This window comes from Pelophylax lessonae, assembly GCF_965119305.1.
Source record: "Pelophylax lessonae genome assembly, chromosome: 2".
NCBI lineage: Eukaryota > Metazoa > Chordata > Amphibia > Anura > Ranidae > Pelophylax > Pelophylax lessonae.
In genome coordinates, this window is record NC_138769.1 from 743,128,566 (window position 1) to 743,143,086 (window position 14,521).

Genomic DNA, 14,521 nt, shown 5'->3' on the forward strand with positions numbered 1-14,521 from the left:
TCTGGAAGAAGGAGGAATAATAAAGGATTTGTGGGTGTCCCATTAGTTTCACAGCCCCAATGTCATCCCACAAGCTAGGGAAGACTTGAAAAGATAAAATGTGATTTTAGAAAAAAAATAAACTAAAAGTTGTGAGCAAACTGGAATGTAATGATTGGATGCACTAACTGTAGTGCTTATGTCCATAACACACACACACACACCTAGAAGGCCTGTAAATATTATAAATTTTTATTTATTTTTTCAGATAAGTATCAGTGACTGAACTGTTTTCCTCATGATTCTCATCTTTTTATTTTTTTTTTATGGAGCTTTGACTGAACATGTAATGCATTTTCATCATTCACTAACTGAGCCGTGTTCCCAAGTGTTTTCTTCCTTACCTGAGCGAATACATGACCAACACTGCCTCAGTACCAGAGACTAGGATGGGATCCAATGGCATCTTGCCAAGCCTCAGTGGTAGAGTCCCTTCCAGGTTCTTCTGACAGTTGATACACCATAAGCCAGGCTTTGGGGCTCCAGCTATGCTCACCTTATCCAAACTTCCTCTCCCATGATCAATGCCACCTTTCCATGTTTCATCTTCTCTCATGGATGACAGCTCTGCAGGCAGGTCTGTGGTTGGGACACCAGCCAGGGAGAAGTCTCTGTTCAGTAAGAAAGTAACTTTCTAAGCTGCTGTAGGCCTTCAACACTGACTTTCTTCTGTTTATGGGATGCATTTAACAGTACCATTTAATTTCAGCTGGCTACTTTGTGTTACATTTGGTTCTACTGAAAGTCTCAGGGATTCCATCTGGTGAAGAAAGAATGTCCTTGTTGTTATCTTCTTCCTCTGTCCAGCTATTATTCATCTCCATAGACTATTCACACAGCACAACTGCAAGAGCTCTGAGCTTACCAAGTGTGAAGTGTGTTTTGAGGACTGACATTCCTCCAGTTGGGGTTCTCTTTAACCTTTTTGCTGCCTGACCCCTTTTTTGCATTTTTTTGCACACGTTTAAAAATCATTTTAGCCTTGAAAATTATGTAAAACCCCCAAACATTATATATTTTCCGAAAGCAGACTCCCTAGAGAATAAAATAGTGGTAGTTCAAATTTAAGTCACCCGATATTACCTTTAGGCTGCATTCACACTTGAGCGTAGCGTTTTTTACCACGATTTTACCGCGATTTTTACCGCGATTTTACCGAGATTTTTTCATTCGTTTTTCATTGACATCAATCAAAAACGCTGGTAATCAGCCCAAAAAGAAGCTCATGTACTTTTTTCAGCTACAGGCGTTTTGCAAAACGCTCAGATGTGAACAGGGGCCATTTAAATGAATGGGGTTTTACTTGTTGGGCGTTTTGGAAGTGTTTCTTTTGAGCGTTTTTGGAGCTGAAAACGCCCAGGTGTGAATGGAGCCTAAAGGTATAGGAAACACAAAATTTAAGTTAAAAAAACAAAACAAAAAAAAAAACTAAGGTGAACATTAGGGTGAACATATGCAATAAATAAAACCACATTTTGGTAAAATATAAAAGAGATTGCGCTGAGTAAATGGATACCAAATTTGCCAAACCTTAAATTTGTGTGTGCCTGTGAAATGGCAACAAACTTCAGTCCCCTATATTTTCTATAGGCAATGCTTACGGTTCCAGCAGGCTGAACAGCTTCTCCATCCTGAACACACGGCCACCATAGGGACAGCATGGGATCTTCTCCATATCAGATCACACAGAGTGACCGGCAGCTTGGCATATTGGAGACACTCTTTTGAATGTGAAGGAGGAGGAGAAGATAGAGTTCTCTGGAAACAATTTACAATCGTTTTTTGATTGCTATCTGGTAAGAGACCAATTCAGGTGTTTTCACAAGGCGATTTGGAGCACTGTGGGATTTCCATTTTGTTTTCAGCACATTTGTTATCTTTTGAGCATCTGGTAAGGAGGAATTTCACTTGGTGGGGGATTTACACTTTGGATTTGGAAGCACGTTGTTTTCAATTTTCAGTTTCATTCATCACTTCATTTATGGACACTTATGAACTTTTCGTTTATGTTGATATACCACTATGATCCACACGAGTGTCACTAGTTTATGAAGATTTATTTTCTATTCATGATTTATAATTGATGTTTATTGATTTTGTCATCCCATTGATTTGGGTCTTTATCACTGTTGTTTTAGCGCACCCAATTACCGACCACAATGCTTAACCACTTTACCACTAGAGCATTTTGCTGTCTTACGTCTGGGCCACCTTTTGCGATTCGGCACTGTGCGACTTTAACTGACAATTGCGCGGTCGTGCGACGCTGTACCCAAACGAAATTTACGTCCTTTTTTCCCCACAAACAGAGCTTTCTTTTGGTGGTATTTGATCACCTGTGCAATTTTTACTTTTTGCACTATAAACAAAAAAAGAGCATTTGTTTTGAAAAAATAACAATATTTTTAACATTTTTTTATATGAAATTCCCCCCAAAAAAGATGTAAAAATCTAATTTTTTTTAAATTTTTGGCCAATTTGTTTTCTGCTACCTATGTTTGGTAAAAAAATCGCAATAAGCGTATTTTGATTGATTTGCGCAAAAGTTATTGCGTTTACTAACTAAGGGAAAGATTTCTGTCATTTTTGGTGTTTTTTTTTTAACGAGTAATGGCGGCGATCTGCGATTGTTTTTGCGGGACTGCGACATTGCGGCGGACAGATCGGACCCTTGACTGACATTTTTGACACTTTTGGGGGTACCAGTGACATTACTGCAGTAATCAGTGCTATAAATATGCACTGTTACTGTAAAAATGACACTGGCAGGGAAGGGGTTAATTTTATTGGAGAGGGAGGGATTAATGTATGCCTGGTGCTTACTGACGTGTGGGGGGGGAGGTGACTGTGTGAGACAGGGACAGATCGGATGTCCAGCTATGCTGAACAGTCCGATCTGTCACTCCCTGTCACTGAGGAGATCCGCCCGCTCTGTTTACACAGGCGGGCGGATCTCCAAACTGGATTCCCCGACGATCGGGGCAGAGCAGCAGCGATCGCCGCTGCTCCTCCCCTGGCCCGACTCCCGCTGTGAATGAAAACAGCGGGAGCGCGCCTCCGGCAGCGCGCGAGCGCCGCCTACAGGGGGAGGAGTCTGGCGACGTAGGTCTACGTCGTCAGACCTACAAGAGCCACTTTGCCGCAGTAGTACTACGGTACTCAGCGGTAAAGTGGTTAAAAAGCCCCCTACATGTATCAGTTTAGTGTTATGGAGGATGTCTGGTGTTAGAATTAATGCTTTCACTCCCGTGTGCATGGCAACATGTGCATCGCAATTAATATTTTCATGCGTAGGTGCCCCTGACGCATGCGCTTACGTTTCTATGAGCATATATATGGAGGTGGAGGGCCTCAAAATTTCTTCGGGGGGGGGGGGGATTTTATGTGCTTGGGTGTAACCAATTTTTTTGCAAAAAAAATAAAAATATTTGTAATTTTTGTTTTACTTTCCTTTCATCACATAGGGGACAATGTGATGTTTTTTAGGTGGCAGTTTTTTTTTTTTTAACCACTTCTGGATCGGAAGATTTTCCCCCTTTAATGACCAGGCCATATTTTGCGATTCGGCACAGCATTACTTTAATGGACAATTGAAATAAAATTGACGTCCTTTTTTCCCCACAAATAGAGCTTTCTTTTGGTGGTATTTGATCACCTGTGTGATTTTAATTTTTTGCGCTATAAACAAAAAAGAGCGACAATTCTGACAAACAAAAAACAATATTGACAGACGCAGTCTTCTTGATTAATATCAAATAGGGTTATACTGCCCTCTACAGGAGTAGGACACTAGGCAGAAGGAAAACGTTCTGGCCACACCTTTAGGGGCAGTCCCAGAGGGTATATCCTCTCTCTCTCTGCTACAGGAAGTCAGTTTTTTTTAGGCAGCTTTTTTCTCCAGTTGTTCCTGTGAGATCTTCAAGCAAGTATGCTGAAACTGGGCGACGGCTGGGTGCTGAGATCCAGTGGTCACCCCAGTCAGCCTGCGAGCGCGTGCAGGCCCTAGCTCCGCGCTGGGTCGGCCGCGACATAGTCCCACTGGACAGGGACTGACCCTGCGAGTTAAATGTCTCGCCTGGATGCCAACGACCAGTTGGAAACTGAGTCACTGCGTCCGTATTGGTCAACAGCCCCCCCACTTCGGTGGAAAGGGGTTCTGTCAGGAGTTGGCGCCCGCCTAGTTCCGGTATGGTGAGTTATGTTCTCCCTTTCCCCCTACGGGTGTGTTGGTGGACGCGGGCCCCTCCCTGGGATGGCCACTATCCTATAACAGGTGTTACAAATCCCCCAATTGAGTGTGATTTTGTGTATAAGAAACCAGGAGGCTTGGTTTGGGAGCTGACTATCTAAAGTCACTGTATGATGGGGCACTGTTTAAGGACCATGACTGAAGTCAGTGGCTGGCATTACTGTGAATGATGGCCATGTATGTGGGATAGATCCTACCTGATCATAAGGCTGCAATACAGGCCGATGCCTGGGCCTAGATTACTGCCATCCGCAGGCCGCCATCCGTCCGCAGGTCGCCATCCTCCCACACCTCCCGCAGGCCGCACAGGCCGATATGATCCTCCGCAGGCCGCACACTGCGCAGCAGGCCGCCGCCATCTTCCCATAGGTGACAGGCCGCCGCCATCTCCCGCAGGTCGCGCGAGGCCGCCATTTTGGCGTAGCCTCGTGTCTCCTGCATGGGGGCGGCCATTTTGGAAACGCCCAGCTACCTCGAGGAGGAGCAGGGCAGCGCCGGAAGGCGTGTAAAGGGGCGGAGACGCCTCCTTTACCCGGGGAAAGTGCCAAAAGACTTCCTGTCTGTAACAAGACAGCGCTGAGAGCAGGTGGATAAAACTTCTGTGCATCAGGTGGTGAGCCTTGGGGTCTCTCTCTCTCTGTGGGGTCCGGAACAGGTACACTGAGGGGCGCTATTGCGCTGGGGGATTACAAAAAAAAAAAAAAGTTTTTTCTTTGCAATTATTTTTTTGTTTGCTGGCAAGTGTCTTGTATAAACATGGACCCTGCCACACATGTATCCCCACCTGATCCCCTCGAGGTGGCCGCAGGACCCTCTAGTACCTCACTTGTAATTGATGCATTATCTACAGTTTTGGAGTCTTTGGTATCCCGGGTGGAGGTGGCCTGTCAGGGACGGGGGTCAAGAAAGCGACCCCCGCCTACCCCTATTTCATCTGATACTTCAGATTCGGATTCTGAGCTGGTCACTGCAGCTGCAGGTCCCTCTTCTGGGACTGTGGTCTCAGGCAATGTCTCCTCAGACAGTGAGGAGGACGTTTCTGCCTCCGCCATAGCACAAGAAGAAGCGTTGGTGGACGCACTAGTTGTGGCTGTCCGGGAAACCTTAAGATTGGAGGTTACACCGGCAGAGGTAACCGAGACGGAAATTCCCTTTGGTACTAGTAAGCCTACCAAGATGGTGAAGGTTTTTCCCTTACCCAAATGCTTTTGTAATAAGATTAAAGAGGAATGGGATCATCCCAAACGAACTCTTGCTATTTCTAAACGCATTGCTAGGCGCTATCCGTTTGAGGAATCCCTCATTAAAAAATGGACGGTACCACCAGTGGTGGACCCACCGATTTCCAGATTAAATAAAGCCACTGTTATCCCGTTGGAGGACGCTCTGTCCTTTAAGGATCCGGTGGATCGGAAGGTGGAAGCCGAATCCCGCTCTGTTTTTTCCCTGATAGGGTCAGCCTTTAGGCCAGTGGTGGCCATTGGTTTAGTTTCACAAACATTGACAGAATGGGCCAAGTTGTTACGCCGTGACTTAAAGGGGAGAGGTATCCCCCCGGCAGCATCCGATTTGATGGAGCAGATCATACAGGGACTACAGTTCATCTGTGACGCCGCTTTGGACGCAACTCCCTTGTTAGGACATGCGTCGATGTCAGCAGTAGTCCTCAGACGCGTGTTGTGGTTAAAGTGCTGGTCGGCGGATCAAGGTTCCAAGAAAGCCTTGGTTAATCTCCCTTTTCAGGGGGATCGCCTGTTTGGGGCCACCTTACATGAGATTATAAAGGATCTCACTCGGGGTAAAAGCGCTTTTTTGCCACAGACTGCTAAGGGTAAAGGACCTCGTAACAGACGAGGACCTTCCTTTTCCGCTCCTAAAAGGTTTGTTCGCTCTGTTGGGGCAAGCGAGAAGGGCAAAGCTCCTTCAGGGGGTTTTAAAGGACGCTGGTCGGGTAAACAAAAGTCCGGCTCAGCCAAACCTGAAGATAAAACCAATACAGCCTGAAGGTGCGCCCCCACCCATCTCTGGGGTGGGGGGACGTCTTCACCGGTTTCCAGATCCATGACTTTCCTGAATCCCAGACAAAGGGGTTCAGGAGGTCGTACGGTCGGGATACAAGATCGAGTTTCGATCACTTCTACCGGTGCAATTCTTCCCTTCCAACATTCGTATGCTACAGGGAGCGGTAGTTCCCATTCCTTGAGCAGAACGTTTTCTTCACTTTTGTCAAAGATCATTTCCAGTTCCCTCCAGGAGAATTCTTCTAAGGGAGATTCTTTTCTAATGGAATCGGGATCCAGATTCCCTGGACAATCGGATCCGGTTGAGCGAGCGGACCAGGGAGTCTCTGGTCTGGTGGCTTCGGTCTCCAATGCTCACCCAGGGGAAGTCACTCCTTCCGATAGAATCCAGGTTTCCGATAAATGTGTGGGAACTGAGAATGATCAGACTGTGTCTGATTTACTGGACCGAGCAGCTCCAGGGCAGCCCGGTTCGGATCCAGTTGGACAATGCCACGGCTGTGGCTTAGGTCAATCACCTAGGGAATTGGCAGGCAGATTATCTCAGCCATCAGACTCTGGATTAAGGGGTATAGTCCTTTCATCCAGGGGTATTTCACCAGCTGTGCCTTCATTGGGGCACCCTGGATGTGGATCTGTTGGCATCTCGGCTCAAAAGGAAGGTGCGGAGGTTTGTAGCACGCGCCCGCGATCCTCTAGTGGACGCAAAAGGCGCGTTGATCGCCCTGTTGGGACAGTATCAGCTACGGTATGCCTTCCATCCTCTCAAGTTTCTGCGGGAACTTCCTCACAGAATAGAGGTGGAGGGAATTCCAGTTATTCTGGTAACTCCGGACGGACCTCGTCGAGCCTGGGACGTCGACTTGGTGAGGCTAGTCGCGGACGCTCCTTGGAGACTTCTTCTCAAGGAGGATCTGCTGTCTCACGGACGGATCTTCCATCTTGCTTTACAATAGCTGGCTTCAACGGCCTGGCCATTGAGACGCAGGTACTGAAGGACAAGGGTTTGTCAGCTTCAGTTATTCCTACTTTAATTAAAGCAAGGAAAGCGACTTCCAGCAAAGTCTATTATCGCACATGGAGGTCTTATATTGCGTGGTGTGAATCTCTTGGATTTCCCCCACGTACCTATTCGGTGACCCGAATCTTGGCCTTTCTGCAACAGGGAGTTGAGCAGAAATTGTCCTTGAGCACTATCAAGGGTCAGGTTTCAGCATTAGCAAATAAGTAGCCAAAGGTTTCTTCTTTCAGAAACCTTTGGCTACTCATTCCTTGGTGAGGAATTTCATCCAGGGGGTGCGACACCTGGCTCCGCCAGTGCGCGCACCCTTACCACCCTGGGATCTTAATTTAGTGTTGTCAGTTCTTCAGTGTAACGCTCCTGCGTTTTACGTATGATGTGGATTTTCAGCTGCAGAAATATTCCACTTCAGTAGTCATGTAGAGAAACGCTGAGACACCAATCCCAACTCTCAACGACTCATCATGTGTGGATGATCTCAATTCAGCAAGTAAATACACACACTCAATAAGATGTTTCCTAGAGTGACTTATGTATATAGTAACACAGTGATGATAGGCTGAAGAGACAGGTTGGGTAGAGATGGTAGATGACAGACACTTGAAAGGAAATGTTCTTGAAAGTAAGATAGTAGCAGATGGGATGCAGATAGGTTTAGCAATCATGTATGGTAGCAGATGACAGAGTAGCAGGTGGACATACAAGAGAGATCAACCCAGTGCAAGAACAGGTGGTAGTAGGCTCAAGAGCTAGCAATCTTAGATAATGCAGATGTAGTAATAGTCCTTAGTATGCAGAGCTAGATAGTGTAAGCTTTAGTATAAAGGTTATAGAGGTTTCCCCTGTGGGGTACTTATCACTAATAGCAATGTAGCAGAGGAGAGGTTCGGCAAGAGCGGATGATCCGGTAGCGGGATACAGGGATCAGCGCAGCGTGGTTCCGACAGCGAGGTATGCTTGCAAGCATGAGAGCTTCAAGACAGGTTAGCATCAAGGCACAAAGCAGTTTGAACGAACACATGTGAGTGAGAGCCGGCGATCTAAATAGCCATCCAGTCCGGCGCTCAGTGATGACAGCATCAGTCTTAAAGGTGTATGCGCACCTTACCAAAAGAGAATGGTGGGGCGCATACACTTATGAAAGAGTAATTAGGGTACCCAAAGGTACCAGAACATTACAGTACCCCCCCCCCTTAAGGCCAGCTCCTGAAGGCCTCTGGAGCTGGTTTGTCTGGGTACTTCGCATGAAAATTGCGGATTAATCTAGAGGCATGTATGTCAGAGGTGTTTAGCCAGGTGTCGTCTTGGGGCCCATAGTTCTTCCATCGAACCAAGTACTGAAGTCTTCCTCTGTGGATACGAGAATCCAGAATCTCTTTTATCTCATATTCTTCTCCACCTTCAACTTGTACAGGAGGAGGAGCTGGGATAGTAGGCCTTATTCCTTGGTCAGGAACATGGGGCTTCAGTAGCGACACATGGAAAATGGGATGTATTTTGAGGTCTATTGGCAATGTAAGCTGTACTGCAGCTTTTCCAATAAGTTTCTTGATTGGGAAAGGTCCCAAGAACAGAGGTCCAAGCTTTTTGCTAGGGATTTTCAGTCTTAAATTTTTTGTTGAGAGCCAAACGAGGTCCCCGATAGCGTACTGAGGAGAAGGTCTTCTGCGAAGATCATAGTACTTCTTTTGTTGACTATGAGCGTGTGCAATGGTAGTATTAAGCAAACCCAGAGAGTCCTTTATTTGGGTAAGATAGTCTGAGGCTACTGGGTTATTTGAAGGAAGGATGCGTGGAGGGAGAATAGAGGGATGGAACCCATAGTTCAAGTAGAACGGACTCTGCTTGGTCGTACTGTGGGTTGCGTTGTTGTAGGCAAATTCTGCCAGAGGGAGAAGATCCACCCAATCATCCTGTTGGTAAGAAGTGTAACAACGTAAATATTGCTCGATGCATTGGTTGACTCTTTCAGTCTGTCCGTTGGTCTGCAGATGGTAAGGAGAAGTGAGCTTCCGCTCGATCCGTAGTATGTGACATAGTTCTTGCCAGAACTTGGAAATAAATTGTGATCCACGGTCAGACAGAAGAGTTTTTGGGATACCATGTAACTTAAAGACATGTTTCATCAGGAGTTCTGCCGTTTGTTTAGACGAAGGTAGTCTGCGAATAGCAATGAAATGTGCCATCTTTGTCAGATGGTCCACTGACACTAAGATGGTATTAAATCCTTTGGAAGGAGGCAATTCCACTATAAAGTCCAAGGACACAACTTCCCATGGAGTTTGGGGTATTGGTAGACTGCATAGTAGACCGGATGGTCTCGTAGTGTCAATTTTGGACCTGGCACAGACATTGCATGAGGAGACGAATTTTTGTATAGATGTTTTCATGTCAGGCCACCAAAATTGCCTGGTAATCAGATTAAGAGTCTTTGTCATACCCATATGTCCTGCCATAGGCACATCATGCGATAATTCCAAGATCTTGGTGCGTATGGTAGGTGGTATGTAAAGTTTGTCGTTGTAGTAGAGGAAGCCTTCTGCATCAGTATTTAGTTGTGATGGGGGTGAATCCAAACTTATACCATGCAAAACCTCTTCCTTCAAGGAACGGACAACTCCAATAATGCGTTTGTGAGGTATTATAGGAACGGAAGAGATTTCGAAGTAGTTTTCTTCAGTTAGTCGTGATAGTGCATCCGCCTTTTTGTTCTTATCTGCAGGTGTGTATGTCACTAGGAAGTTAAACCTTAGAAAGAATAGTGACCATCGTACCTGTCGGTGAGAGAGAGTTTTGTTAGTCTGAAGATATTGGAGATTTTTATGGTCCGTGTATATAAGTATTGGTAATTGGGTGCCTTCGAGTAGATGTCGCCAATTCTCCAGAGCCAATTTTATAGCAAGCAGTTCCTTTTCACCCACGGGGTAATTTATCTCTGGACTGCTTAGGGATTTAGAAAAAAAGGCGACTGGATGAAGTGGTGAAGTGTGAGTTGGTCGTTTGGGAGAGTATTGCTCCTACTGCCATGTTTGACGCATCTACTTCCAGAATGTATTGGAGGGATGGGTCTGGATGGCGTAATATGGGAGCAGAAGTAAACCTTGTCTTTAACAGGTGAAAAGCTTTATTTGCTTCATCTGACCATTTGAATGGTTTTTTAATGCTAGTGAGCTGTGTGAGGGGTCTCACAATGGCAGAGAAGTTTCTGATGAACTTCCTGTAGAAATTTGAAAATCCAAGGAATCGCTGTAGCGCCTTGCGTGTGGTTGGTGTAGGCCAATCCTGAATGTAGGATATCTTACTCATGTCCATCTCGATTCCTGTTTTGGATATGATGTAGCCTAGAAACAGTACCTCATCTTTATGGAACAAGCATTTCTTCAGCTTCACATAAAGATTATGTGCAAGCAATCTCGATAATACTAGTCTTACATGTCTTATGTGTTCAGACAGGGTCCGTGAATATATAAGTATATCGTCCAGATATACCACAACACAGACATCCAGTAAGTCTCTGAAAATATCGTTTATAAATCGTTGAAAAACTGCAGGGGCGTTGCATAGCCCGAATGGCATTACAAGATATTCGAACAATCCGTATCTGGTTCTGAATGCAGTCTTCCACTCGTGTCCAGCACGGATTCGAATGAGATTGTATGCTCCTTTCAGATCCAATTTTGAAAAATAGGTAGCTCCACGCACCTGCTCAATGAGCTCAGGGATAAGCGGTAGAGGATAGCGATCTTTTATTGTAATAGCATTCAATTGCCTATAGTCGATGATAGGCCTGAGACTTGAGTCCTTATTGCGAACAAAAAAGAGTCCTGCTGCTGCGGAAGAAGTGGAAGGTCTAATAAAACCTTTTTCCAAATTCTCATCCAAATAGTCTTTGAGATGGGAAAGTTCATCCTGTGAAAGAGGATAAACATGACCGAACGGCAATTTGCTATTTGGGAGTAGATCAATGCTACAATCATAGTCTCGATGGGGAGGTAGTGCTTGAGCATTTTTTTCAAGAAAAACCTCAGAGAGATCCTGATAACATAGTGGTGCAATCTCATCTGTCACCACAGACAGGATCTTCCCGAAAGACGGGAGGTTACACGTACCCTCGCAATAGCAAGAGAGGAAGGCCAGGGTCCGTTCCTTCCAATCTATGGTTGGTTGATGTGTGTGCAACCAGGGAAGTCCCAGCACAATGGGAAAGTGGGGTGAAGGTATTAGATCGAAGGTAGTGGTCTCCATATGAGACCCGTTAGTAGTGACTAGGAGTGCCTGTGTCTGATCAGTGATTGGACCAGAGGATAAAGGAACACCGTTAATAAGACTTACTGAGACAGGTTTAAGTTTAGAAATAATAGGAACTTTATTTAAAGCAGCAAAACGTATGTCAATATAATTTCCACAAGATCCTGTGTCAATCATGGCCTTAGTAGTAATCCTGTTCTGGTCCCACTGTAATGTTAAGCAAACAGAAAGGTAAGGGTTAGTGATTGAAGTTGTCAATCCCCCTAGGAGGACATGTGAACACTCACCCTTCTTTTTGTAGACTTGGGGACAGACGTTTATCTTGTGATCTGGGGATGCACAGTACAAGCAGAGATTACCAGATCGTCTTTTGGCTCTTTCCATAGTTGATAGAGGTGGGCGTATGGTTCCTACCTCCATAGGAACGGGGTCAACGGCCGAAATCCGAGAAGGACTGGATAATGGCATTCCCATTTTCTCAGCCTTTCTTTCTCGTAGTCTTCTATCTATGGTGATACTGAGTTGTATCAATGCATCCAGGGTTTTTGCCAGATCCGCTCAGGCGAGCTCATCTTTAACGGCCTCTGATAGGCCAAGCCTAAATTGGGTTTTCAGAGATGCATCATTCCATTCTGAATCAAGGGTCCATCTCTTGAATTCTGCGATAAAGTCTTCTACAGGTCTCCTACCTTGTTTCAAGGATCTTAATTGAAGATCGGCAGTACTCTGCCTATTGGGATCATCATATAGGCTAGCGAGTTCCGCTAGGAACAAGGCATAGGAGTTGAGAAGCTGGTCGTTTTTCTCAAAAAGAGAATCTGCCCAGGCCCGAGGATCGCCTGTTAGGTAAGAAATAATAGTACAAACCTTAATGTGATCAGTAAGGTAGGTACGGGGTTTTAGCAAGAAAAGTAACTCACATGCGTTTTTAAATTCGCGAAATTTTTTGCGATCGCCTGTAAATACCAAAGGAGGATTTATTTTGGGTTCAGGGGACTGAGCAGTGGTAAGTTGTGTCAGTCTAATTACCTGCTGCGACAGAGCCTGATTGTCTTCTTTTAATTCAGCAAGTGCGTGTATTAACGCAGTTACTTGCTGTTTTAATTGTGTCATCTGAGTGGTTATTTCTGCTGAATCCATTTGGGGTTCGTTCAATCTGTAACGCTCCTGCGTTTTACGTATGATGTGGATTTTCAGCTGCAGAAATATTCCACTTCAGTAGTCATGTAGAGAAACGCTGAGACACCAATCCCAACTCTCAACGACTCATCATGTGTGGATGATCTCAATTCAGCAAGTAAATACACACACTCAATAAGATGTTTCCTAGAGTGACTTATGTATATAGTAACACAGTGATGATAGGCTGAAGAGACAGGTTGGGTAGAGATGGTAAATGACAGACACTTGAAAGGAAATGTTCTTGAAAGTAAGATAGTAGCAGATGGGATGCAGATAGGTTTAGCAATCATGTATGGTAGCAGATGACAGAGTAGCAGCTGGACATACAAGAGAGATCAATCCAGTGCAAGAACAGGTGGTAGTAGGCTCAAGAGCTAGCAATCTTAGATAATGCAGATGTAGTAATAGTCCTTAGTATGCAGAGCTAGATAGTGTAAGCTTTAGTATAAAGGTTATAGAGGTTTCCCCTGTGGGGTACTTATCACTAATAGCAATGTAGCAGAGGAGAGGTTCGGCAAGAGCGGATGATCCGGTAGCGGGATACAGGGATCAGCGCAGCGTGGTTCCGACAGCGAGGTATGCTTGCAAGCATGAGAGCTTCAAGACAGGTTAGCATCAAGGCACAAAGCAGTTTGAACGAACACATGTGAGTGAGAGCCGGCGATCTAAATAGCCATCCAGTCCGGCGCTCAGTGATGACAGCATCAGTCTTAAAGGTGTATGCGCACCTTACCAAAAGAGAATGGTGGGGCGCATACACTTATGAAAGAGTAATTAGGTACCCAAAGGTACCAGAACATTACATTCAGAAACCTCCCTTTGAAGATATTAGGGAGATTCCCTTGCTTACGTTATCCCAGAAGGTGGCCTTCTTGGTGGCTATCACTTCTGCACGCAGGGTGTCAGAACTGGCCACATTATCTTGTCGTTCCCCATATCTGGTGGTTCATAGGGATAAGGTGGTTCTTCGTCCGAATCCATCCTTCCTTCCTAAAGTGGTTTCAGAGTTTCATCTGAATGAGGACATTGTATTGCCTTCCCTGTGTCCTAAGCCCAGCCATCATCGTGAGTTTGCATTACACTCCTTGGATGTGGTTCGGGGCAATCAGGGTATACCTGAAAACTACGGACTCGTTTCATAAAACGGATTCACTTTTTGTGATCACAGATGGCCCCAAAAAGGGGTTGCCTGCATCTGCCGCGACTATCTCCAGATGGATCAGACAGACGGTGGTACAGGCTTATTCTATTAAGGGTCGGAATCCTCGTTCCCTGTCAAGGCGCACTCCACTCGGGCGCTTAGTGCTTCCTGGGCCTTCCGCCATCAGGCGTCAGTGGTCCAGGTTTGCAAGGCGGCTACCTGGTCGTCGGTTCATACCTTTACAAAATTTTATAAAGTTGATGTGATGGCATCGGCGGATGCCTCTTTTGGCCGCAAGGTTTTGCAGGCAGCAATTTGAGGAGACCGTTGGTCTACCTCAAGGGTTTTTTTCTGTTGGGTTTTCAGTTGAGTCTCATCCTTTGGTTGATGAGCCTTTAAGACTTCTAGTCGGCACCGGTTGGGCCTTCTGGATTTAAATTTTGATTTCTGTTATCCAACCCCTCTTTAGTGGCACTGCTTTGGGACGTCCCTATTTGATATTAATCAAGAAGACTGCGTCTGTCAATAAGCGACAGAGAAAAATGGATTTTTGTAAAATCTTACCGTAAAATCCTTTTTTCTTAAGCTCATTGACAGACGCAGTACCCGCCCTCTGTTTT